Source organism: Microplitis demolitor, chromosome 2, assembly GCF_026212275.2.
Source record: "Microplitis demolitor isolate Queensland-Clemson2020A chromosome 2, iyMicDemo2.1a, whole genome shotgun sequence".
Taxonomy (NCBI): Eukaryota; Metazoa; Arthropoda; class Insecta; order Hymenoptera; family Braconidae; genus Microplitis; species Microplitis demolitor.
Window position 1 is genome coordinate 21,872,135 of NC_068546.1, and position 12,000 is coordinate 21,884,134.

The 12,000-nt window shown below is 30.8% G+C and overlaps 1 protein-coding gene across 6 annotated transcripts in view; it reads left to right on the plus strand.

The window, feature by feature from the left end:
- The window catches only part of LOC103579676 (protein prickle), a 69,484-nt gene that overhangs the window by 28,391 nt on the left and 29,093 nt on the right, over positions 1–12,000 (plus strand). The window contains exon 1 of one of the 6 annotated variants that reach the window (XM_008561148.2): positions 3,051–3,179. The exons of the other annotated variants lie outside the window; for them this stretch is intronic. The gene's annotated coding sequence lies outside the window, so the exon portion shown is untranslated. Of the gene's footprint in view, positions 1–3,050; positions 3,180–12,000 lie in introns of those variants that run through there. 6 annotated transcript variants of the gene reach the window in all.

A 12,000-nucleotide genomic window follows, 5' to 3' on the forward strand; every position in this document is an offset into this window, starting at 1 on the left:
TGTGGAAGAGAGAACAAAAGTTAGTGGTTTTTATTGGTTTTTCGAGGGCCGAGGTCCGTATCTTGTCCCTTAGGACAATTGAAACGATACATCAATGCCGATGAATTGGGGTGCTTGTTGGGAACACATCTGAGGTGCCAGAAAGTCGTACGTGCCCTCAAGTGCACACAAACCTCTAGAGACACAAATCAAGGTGCAAGTGGACGTCGCCGAGGAACAGACTTCCGAGATATGTATGTGTGTCTTGGGGACATAACCATGGGTATTTTCGAAAGCCTGGGAGCTTCTTAATTGAACGGATCTTTCGGTTGGCTTCACTTGGCTTTCATTCGTGACTGTAATCCTTAAAACCCTGGGCGTTGTCTTGAATCCTTTGAACCCCTAATCATTTCAGTTTGTCTTTATATAAAAAGGGTTGGTATAGGGTATTTATTCACTTGACAACTTATTGCTAAATCTGCGGTTTTTATTGCTGTGTAAACATTTTCAATTGGTGTTTCAATAAAACTCAAGCATTATTACACAGTCCCATTCATCATCTAATTTTCCTTTAGCCATTTTTTTATCTTTACACTGAAAAATTTGCTGGGTAAACCCCAGAGAAATTCATTCCTAAAAGTCATTCAGCTTAATTAAAATTTCAAATTGAATTCAAATCTGTGATCACTCCAAATTAACTTCCAATTGTTTACATTTCATTCTATCATACTACTCGACATTTTTTTTGCAAAATACATGCACCTAAACTTGAAAACGCCTAAAATCTATAAATTACTGATTACATATTCTGTAGCATGTTTCTGTAGATCATATATCTGCAAAATAGCTGCATTTAGTTACCAGATTATGAGGGTTCAATTGTTCGATGATCAACATTTCCTCATTTTGGGGAGAGTGACGTACCAGAAGAGGACAATGAAAGTGTCGATTTAATCTGTAATCGATTGACTGCGTAAACTGATCGTGATTGTATGAACACATTTAATATGTACAGTAAAAATATTTTATACGAATATCTACATGTAAAAAAAAAAATTCTTGAAAGCAATATGCATTTCTACCACTGAAATTTCCACGGCAAAGCATCACGTAGCTGTCGAGAGGGTCAGAATATACATCAGACAGGGCTCATCAACTGTGCTCAAGCCAACTGAATACCAATTGTGTGGTCGACGCGTCGGGAACGTCAATTGACGCTTAAGCAACCCTAGGTTTGCCAGTTGCTCGTTTTAACTCGGAAAAAACCATTGACTATTATTACCAAGTATTGCTGTAATATATTACTTTGTAGTAATATATCCATATATATAAGTTTGTCAAGTCATTGAAGCTAAAATAGTAAACAAAAAATGGTTGGAAGCCCAAGAGTGCTCGGCTCAAACGCTCATGTAAAATAAAAGCTAACCTTTAAACAAAATAAAAAAAATTGACAGCTGATTCAGTTTTTTATAGGGGGCGCTAGTAGTCCACACATGAGTAAAATAGATATAGTATACGTACAGAAAAGAGCGAGATGTATACGAATGTAAATGTGGAAGGAAAAGACAGACCGGATGATATTTAAAGAAAAAATCGAAGAAAATTCATCGGTTTTTGCTGATATCTGTTAAGTGGGAGTTCTGCAGCCCTTTTATAAGTTAATAAAGTATGTCCGTAGATAAATGATAAACGTCAACTAACTTACAAAAAGACTCCGGGCGAAAACACAAATACGCACACATATGCAGGAAACCAAGCGATCACCGGATAAAAGAGTAGTAGGGGAAAGCCATTTCCAAGAAATTTTTCTTCTACCAGCTTTAACAGTAACTTATAACCAGGTTATACTGTACTTCCTAAAAGACGTTGCTATAATAAAATTTTAAACTGAATTTTTCTTTAATTTTGAACAATTAGATTTCATACAAAAATTGACCATCGCTTCAAAGTTACCAAAAATCATTAATAAGAATGCAGTCAATTAATTTTTTGAGTTATTGAAATTACTTTATGCGGTCATTTTGCGAAACGGTAACTATTTGACAGCAAATTGAGGTATACAAAAAGTAGAGGTGGGTAGTTCCGGGAACATTCCAGATTGAACCTGGAACGTTTCTGGAGTGAAAAGGAACTAGTTCTTGGAATCATATCCGTGGAACTATTTAATGTTTTTAATTCTCATGAAGGTTCAGTATTTAGAACGTATACATACAAAATATTCCAGTATACACAACATCATGCTGCGACCTACCTGTGTAAGACGCATTCACGGCGAACTATATTATTTTATACTAAATAGAGAATGAATTATGATTGTTATCCAATTCAAAATTCCATAAAAAATCACCAATCAAAAATTATTCTGCTGCTTGACTGCTTGTTGGTAATGATGACAGTGGCGTGAAAAAGAGAACTAGTGAGCATATTAAAGTGAATTTTGAGGAACGACCGGATACGTATCCGACAAAAAACAAAAAGAAAAAAAGTAATTTGCTTATTTCGATATGTACTTTCATACTTGAGACCTATCATGATCCATCTATCAATCACTGTCATAATAATGTCAATCTATATATAAAGATTTTATTTGTTTCTCTTTAAATCTTAATGGAATCATAAACATATAACTCTTATGATTCAATATAGATCGTTATTATTATTACCAAACTTTTGCTGTTAATGCAACGTTGAAGTACGCAATAAAACGCGGTAGGACATACGCACAAGAGTAAAAAGAAAAATTGTCGAGAGAGAAAAAAAAACTATTGCCAACGTGTGTTTTACCGATAATTTACGCGGGTACGCGAGGGAGAGCAAGCGAGATAAGGAGAGAAGAAACAGAGGAAGCTAGATAGTCCTGTATCTCGGTTTATTCTGTCACCTCCTGCTGTACGTTTGCAGGGGCGGCAAATTTGACATTGGCGCAGGAACCAAAGCTCTCTAGGGGTTGGTCGCAACTCCACGTGCTTTCTGGCGAACTTTTACGAACTTAGACGACCGTTCTCGAACGACGAATTTCGAGTTGTAAGCCAGACTGTCAAGGAATTTTCTACAATGCTCTCAGTTGACTGCTCGCGCGCGATCCTATCCGTGCAATATCACATCCAACATCATTTTTTCGTTTTTTTTGTTCAGTATCATCTCGGTGTGTAAAGTGAGGTGAAGATCATGTTGTAAACTATTTCAAATTATCCATAAAGGTAAAGTTCATCTCCGTCACTTCTATTATTTTAATTACGGATAAATTATTTTAGTTTCATTTAAAAATATATATTTTGAAGTTTCTATTGAATTTTTTTCTAATCTGTTATATATTTTGTCTAATGTATTTTTAAAAACTGTAGTTTGAAGTTTTTTTAAAAATACATACAATAGAATTAAACACAAATTTTGATGATTTGTTCATAAAATAGCGGCACAAAAAAAATTGTGATTCAGTGATTTCAAAAATTGATTATCTGGACGGTTGAAATACAAAAATTAAAGAATGTTCTTTTTGTCAATTTGGAGATTATGTGTTTTGTGGATAAACAAGACCGGCTAACATTTTCTGAAATGATGTTTTCTAAACACTACTTGACCGGTACCTTAGAACCTAAAGTCTTTTATCTATGGGTTATCAAAATAAATGGTTTTCAACTAAAGCTACTTTTTAAATTACTGGGATACAGAACATGATTTAAATCTTTCTTAATTTTTATCACAACAAAACATCCGTAAACACTTCAACAAAACATAAATTATTTAATTTTTGTCATATTACGTAGTATTCATTTAGTCAAAAAAAGTTTAATTCGATTTGGTTCCGCTTTAGTTGACTTTTTGAATTCAGTGATCTATTTTTGAACTTTTAAAAATATTTCACTGTTTTAAGGGTGTTCTGGTAAAAAAATTACTTTCTTGCTCTAGCATGTCTTAAAAAATAATTTCTCAACTATTAAGAACCCATTTCTGAAAAATAGTAAGAAATATTTGTTAAATACAAAAAAATGATGTTTATGAGGCTTTAATACTAAGAAGTCATCAAATGTTAAGAAATTCTTCTATCAGTAATTAAAATTAAAATCACTTTGAAATCACTCCGCTGAAAAACCAAACTCCAATTTAAATAAAATCTGTCATCACTTCGAAATTGCTCCCAATTTTTGACAATCTAAATATATCACTAAATATATACTTATAGCTAAAGAATAGAGTATCCACTGATTCGCAGTAATTTCCACGAATTCACTCATAGCAGTATAATTAAACGTGTCAATTTAATTTAATTTTCTCAAGAATTTGAATCCCAGTACAATAAATTGGTTACACTATTCCAGTAATTACCATTAAACTTAATAGTAGATTTTATCATTTTTACTATTATGGGTATTTATAACTGTGCATTTACAGTATTAATATTTAATTGTTTGAATAATTAATGGCCGTTAATTAAATAACGTTTATTAAATTATCACAGCAGCAATGTTTTATAATATTTAATTAGAGTTACGGATTCGTAGCATAAAGAGAATTATTAAATGTGATTACTGAAAGCATGAGACCGAATAAGATTCGTCGGGTTCAGTTTACAATTTCGTTGAGCTTCTGTACTACATTTATTATCAGTGTATGGTTTATCCAGGGAAATAAGATACACAATTCTAAATGCCTGTCTACCAGCTGTGCATAACACGCTCTTGCGTGACAACGCACCGTTAGCGACTATCATTTTGTCTTGAAACATAGTTACTTTTACGCCCCGAAAAAATATCTGTGAGTAAATTTTTATATTCTGCAAGATGACATTCAGAAGAAGTTTCTTTTTTTTTAAAAGTATAGAACATTGTTTTTGAATATTTTTACTGCAGAAATCACTGATCATTTAGAAATTTATTTTTCGGTTCCTTTTAGTGTACATGGACTTGATTGATTTAATTTTTCGCTATCTGACGGGTGGTCTTAATGAAAGCTAATGTAAGATTTATTTTAAAAGATTTCCAGTGGCATTTAACTACCGCTCGGCAAATTCCAATAAAGATAACTTGTTTTTTATTAATCTTCGATAAGGTTTTTATTTTTATTTCTGTCTTATGCGCATCCTTATTTATTTTTGGTGATATGGCCTTCGTGTTGAGCATAAAATTCCATGAAATTTGTGGTGAAAAAAATAAATTAACTTCACGCAACTATCAATCGAAATATTTAAATAGCGTTTTTTGTATATTTACTTTATTTATATACATTTATACAATGTTAATGTACACGGAGAGAAAATTATGGTAACTGTTCCTAGTACGTTTATGAAATATCATCCCATATCGTTATGGTAATGATAACTTGGGATTATGGGATATAGACCCATACTTTCTGGGAAAAGTTTCCATAAGTATGGGAACAATTCCTATGATTATGGTAACAGTTTCCATATCGCATGTGAAAGAATCATGATAATGATTACCATACTCATAGGAATAGTTCCCACAAGCTAATAGTAACCGGTCCTATAACCACATTGTAATGGTTCCTAAGTGTATGGGAATAAGCCCTATATATTATGTTAACTATTCCTATAATATTATTGTAAACATAACCATCATATTATGGTAATGGTTACCATAATATTATGGTAATCATTCCCATAATGTATGGAAATTATTACCATGATATTATGGTAACCGTTACCATAATATTATGGTTATGATTACCATAATATTATAAGAATAGTTACCATAATAGTATGGAAATGGTTACCATAATATCATGGTAATAATTTCCATAATATTTAGAAATTATAATAATTTTTTTTTTTTTTATAAAAAACATTTTTTTTTGTATATTACAAAATTTTAAGTATACAAAAAAACGTTTATGACAAAAAAAATGTATTATAATTTCTAAATATTATGGTAATGATAACCATAATGTATGGGAATTATTACCATGATTCTGTAGGAACTATTCCGATACCATGGGAATTATACCCATAATTATAGGAATGATTACCATAATATATATGGGTGCCGTTCCTACAATCAACATTTCAAAAAAACCGGTTACCATGCAGTATGGAAACCATTCCCATAATATATTGTAACTGTTACCATAATTTTTTCTCCATGTAGTTTTTTAAAAATTATCCACAGAAAAAAAATTTTTTTGAGTCAGGAAAATATTTTTGAAGACAAATGTTTTCTTCAGCCAAGAAAATTCGTCTTAAATAAAGAAAATTTCTGCTTTACCCGAGAAATTGAAGTTTTCAAAAAAAAATTTTATTGAACCAAGAATTTTACTTTTAGGAATTTTTTTTTTGCGTCTGATAAAATAAAACTAGTAAAGATGTTGCTCATGTCTTTTTACACAGAAAAAAAGGATTTCTTGGCGTAAGAAATATTCTGCATTAAGAATTGAAGACAAAAATTTTCTTAGGTCTGAAAAAAATTTCTTAGAATTTTTTTCTCGCTTTAAGAAAATTTTTTTTCAATATAATGCAAAAATTTTTTAGTGGCGAGTAAAAATTTCTTTTTTTCAAGAAATTCTCTTTTTCTTTGTGTCAATTCCTAAAATCTTTAGTCAAAAAAATTTGAAACCAAGTCAAGATTTTCTTGAGCCAAGAGAATTCTTAGGCAGAGATTTCTATATCCAAGAAAACTCCGTACAAAAAAATGTTCTGGAATCAAGAATTTTAATCTCCAGTCTAGAATTTTTTTTCCATGTACTCATTGAAAAAAGTAATTGCAGCTCGCGTATTTAACAAGGCATAAAAAATGATGTTTCCATAAGCAGGAAGGATGTGATTTTCCTGATCGAAGTATAATTTACAGGTTTTACTCGAGCGGTATTTCAACTAAAATCGCATATTATAGTGTCATAATTTAAGGATTGTCAGAAGAAGAGGATCATCGACGTAATCCTGGTGTGCTCTTATTCTCAAGTTCTTTTCTTATCGTAACATTGCAATCCCTCCTCTATAGCAAGCAGTGTCGGTCCACTATTCGTCGAGGGATTACTTTCCCATTAGGATCTTGTCTCTTTACTGACAAATCGTCGAGAACCCGTCGTCGCTTTACTTAAATTGCACAAGAAACTATCTGGATTTTCAAACTTGTTCTATACTCTTATATCTACTCTCTGATCTTTCGTGAATTATGTGAGTTTTACTACCACTGAATACCGACATTACGAGGTTTGCATCAGAACTATCCTTTTTTTTTTATTCCAAGAATTATAAATATTCAAATTTTATTTTATGCTCGTAATCCCGATGAATAATTGGAAGTTCGCGACTCAAAAGAACATCGATCATCAACTAGGATATTAGATTTTGAATATAAATAATGATCTTATTTTGATTTAACTTTTTTTTATACCTCTAAATCTAATTAATCAGCATTCGCGTGCCACCTGGGGAATGGCCTCATATTTTCTGTCTCTCTTTCCCTCTTTCTGTTGTTCCACGCATTATATTTTGTTGAATGTGCGTACTCCAGTTATGAATATTAAACGCTCAAAGACTATGAGTGCTTTATTCTCATGATTATCCAACTTGAGTCTGGAAGGAGGCAGAGAAGCTTGAATAAATATATACATATATATGTGGGAGCTAGAGATTCTCTAGAGAACGACTTACTCCGGAGATGATAACGACATGCATTTGTAAGTTGTATAATGTTTTAGAACTGAGGTGTATCAAGACTGGGTCTGTTTAGTCATTTTTTATTCATTTTTTTGGCTTTAGTTTTATGAATACTCCCTTCAACCGGTTATTTTTATAAAATTAAAACTGTACTTTGAATCTTTACCTCCGGAAACTTGCATTTAAAAATATCTGAGCAGTCTACCATACACGTGCAACTGAAAATAGACGATTCGTGTTTCTCGGTTGCTAGTTATAACTCTGTTGAGTTTGATTATTCATCTGTAGGATACATTTTAGTTCATTAATGTCTATTTATGCATTGTTTTAATTATTTTTTTCTTGTTGTTTTAGACGCCCGGAAATAAAATATACTTTTGTTGTCTTTCACATTTGAATAAATATTTTTTTTTGTCAAAATTTTTTATTTAGTTTAGTAAAAAGAGTATAAGAAATATTATAAAATATATAACGTTTGAGAAATTTTTTTTTTATTGATAATTTTCTCATGTTAAGAATTTACGGAAATTTTTTTCAATGGAATTTTTGGAAAATATTAATTAAGAAAACTCTGCAGAATGGAATCGTAGTAAAAATTGTAGTAATTACTAGTACACAGGGTAGGTCGTTTATATTTTGAGATTTATTCTGAGCATGCGCTGTAGAAAATTGGGAGTTTAAAAAAATCACTGAGTACGAAATAAAGATCCTGGTTAGCAGACTAAAATTTTTGAATTTTTGTTTCAACGACTTGATTTTAAAAAAAAATAAAAACAAAAAAATGCACATGTAGAAAATTTAATAAGCTACAGGTGCAATTTTTTCAAATATTTTTTTTTTAATAATTTATTGTTCAAACAAAGTATATATGAGAAAAATTTTTGAACATAAATATAATTTTTAAAATGAATTGATGAGCAATAAATTTATATTGATTTTACATAAATTGATTCGAGTGTCTCTTCTTTTAACTTGAAAATTTATAAGCCTGGATATATGTCATCCTTCAAAAAGTCCAAAAGCCCAAGTCATGATTGTAAATTGCTTTCCGTATACCTCACGGCTTTAAAGAGTATAAAAACTTTTACAAAAATTATATTTTGGATGCAAGTTTTTCCTCCACAAAAAAAAAGTTCATCTTCTTAATTGAAACAGAATTAGGTCTTTTTACTTTTATTCTGTCAAACTTGATAAAAGTTTTTTTTTTTTTTTTAATATATATTATTACATATTTTTTTTAATTTTTTTCGGATCAAACAAAAACATGAGTATTTATCTATAATTCGATACTAAATTGTGTTGAATAAAAAATTTTAAAAAATTGTAGAAAAAAATTCAAAAGTCAATTATTGATACTTTAGATAAATTATAGGATGATATCAATAGAATTTAAGAAATATTTTTTCTGTACGTTGTAGAATTTTCCATTAGTTATATTTCAATGAGTAAAATAAGTTTAGAAAAAAAAAAACGTACCACTATCAAGGGTAAATTGTATTATATTTTAACAGTATATACTTCAAGTGTATTTTTTCCGTTTCATGGGGACAAAGAAAGCCGCATAAGTAACTCATTCAACTGTTTGTAGTTCAATGAGTTCCAAACATTAGCAAGGAAGGGTGAGCCAAAATAGGGTGTTTAAAAAATTTTAAACCCTTACCCTGTAAAAAATCGGGAGTGGATTCGGAGTCATCTGGATTTTTTTAAAATCCTCATTCACTCCGATACTGAGTTTCAAAATTACAATAAATTCCTTTTTGGACTGAATTTTACTCCAAGGGAATCGATTTTATTTCTGTTCATCAGAATCTCGAAAAATTTCAAACCTGTCTGTAAACAAAATCAGAAGCATCAAAAAATTTTTTTTCTAAGGACGAATCTTACGAAAATGAGCTAAGACTCCAGTACACGGAGAGAAAATTATGGTAACAGTTACAATATATTATGGGAATGGTTCCCATAATGCATGGTAACCGATTTTTTTGAAATGTTGATTATAGGAATGGCACCCATATATAGTATGGTAATGGTTACCATAATATTATGGTAACCATTCCCATACTATTATGGTAACTATTTCCATAATATTATAGTAATCGTTACCATAATATTATGGTAATCATTCCTATAATTATGGGCATAATTCCCATATGGTATCGGAATTGTTCCTATGGAATCATGGTAATAATTCCCATACATTATGGTAATAATTCCCATACATTATGGTAATAATTCCCATACATTATGGTAATCATTACCATAATATTATGGTAACCATTACCATAATATTATGGTAACCATTACCATAATATTATGGTAACCATTCCCATACTATTATGGTAACTATTTCCATAATATTATAGTAATCGTTACCATAATATTATGGTAATCATTCTTATAATTATGGGCATAATTCCCATATGGTATCGGAATAGTTCCTATGGAATCATGGTAATAATTCCCATACATTATGGTAATCATTACCATAATATTATGGTAACTATTCCCATAATATTATTGTAATCGTTACCATAATATTATGGTAATCCTTACTATAATATCATGGTAATAATTTCCATACATTATGGGAATGATTATCATAATGTTATAGTAACCATTACCATAATATGATGGTTATGTTTACCATAATATTATAAGAATAGTTACCATAATATATAGGGCTTATTCACATACACTTAAGAACCATTACAATGTGGTTATAGGATCGGTTACTATTTGCTTATGGGAACTGTTCCTATGAGTATGGTAATCATTACCATGATTCTTTCACATGTTCTATGGGAACTGTTACCATAATCATAGGAATTGTTCCCATGCTTATGGAAACTTTTCCCAGAAAGTATGGGTCTATATCCCATAATCCCAAGTAATCATTACCATAACGATATGGGATGATATTTCATAAACGTACTAGGAACAGTTACCATAATTTTCTCTCCGTGTATGTTCATCAAAAAATTATCTTCTATAAAATACAACTTCACACACCAAAAAAAAAAATGATCTATAATAGCGTCCGAGAAAAGTCATGAGATACTTTTTGCATAAATATCTTCATAGCATATTAATTTTGTTCGGTCGATTCTAAAAGTATATTAATATATATATCGTTCTAAATATTCTTATATAAAATCAACAAAGAAGAGATTAGTTTTCAATTTACATTCTTATCTATATATTCAACCCTAAAGAACAAAGAAAAAAATCAATAATCTCATGAAAGAAGAAATAGTCATATAAAACCGCTGCTATCTCTTATGAATCATCATATTATTACATCTCCGTATATTTGACATCCAGGATATTAAATTAACACGAAACAACCCACCTCAATACCCCCCCCCCCCTACTCAAGATCTTAGATATTTTCTGTTCCAATCAAAGGCATAATTTTTACGGAGTAAAAATTCAAATTTGAATTATTCTCACAAAAATTAAATTCAAATTTTCGCGCGATTTAGCATAAAAATTAATTATAATATATTTTTATAAGTCGCCATAAGTAAAGTGAAAATTAATTAACGTAAAAACAATCAATAATTGCACACTTTTTTTTTCTTTTGTATATGAAAAAAAAAAAAAGCTTTTTGAGTAAAAAGACTTGTCTAAAGTAAAATATAGCTTTCCCTTTCATGCTAATTGGGCATAAAAGAGTTGAGGGTGGCTCACACATCCATCGACAGTCTATACAGCTATGGCTGTATATATATGTTACCCATACAAATATAAAATATTGGTTGCCTTGAATCAGTCTTTGGGTTGTGTGACATAACATGTGTACCTTTACTCGTGAATTCTTAGTCATAGTCTCTGATCAAAGTGTGTATGTGTGGGTACTCATATCTGTGTGTAGCGTAAAAGTAATCCCCCTCTTTGTCATTTAACGTACGTAATATAAGGGAGAATCCAGTAGTGTCAAGCGTGTTAGTGTTCTCATATGGGGGGCACGTTCACTTTTCGAGGGGTTGTACCCCTTAGATGACGCGCTAGTCTTCCGAACGCCGTGGTCAGACAAACTTTCGTATGCATCAGCGAGAAAAATACGTGTCGCAAGACAATATAACTTATAAAATAAAATAAAATAAAATAGTTAAGTAAATATGTGATAAATGTGTTTAAATAGTGTCTGTTAACGGTATCGTAGAGTGGTCAATGTGATAGAGTATGGGGTGTGACGTGGATGTTTTTACGATCTCGATAAATAATTAAAGATGCGTCACACTACTCACTATTTTTCTGATTGTCCAAGATGGCAGATGACCAATGTTTATCGCCCTCAAATCAAATTTGCCACCATCAGGTACATCATACTACTTATATATAATGATAATTTGGTTGATTGTTTCCAATTGTTGCCAAACAGTATTTTTAAATCACTGTAAATA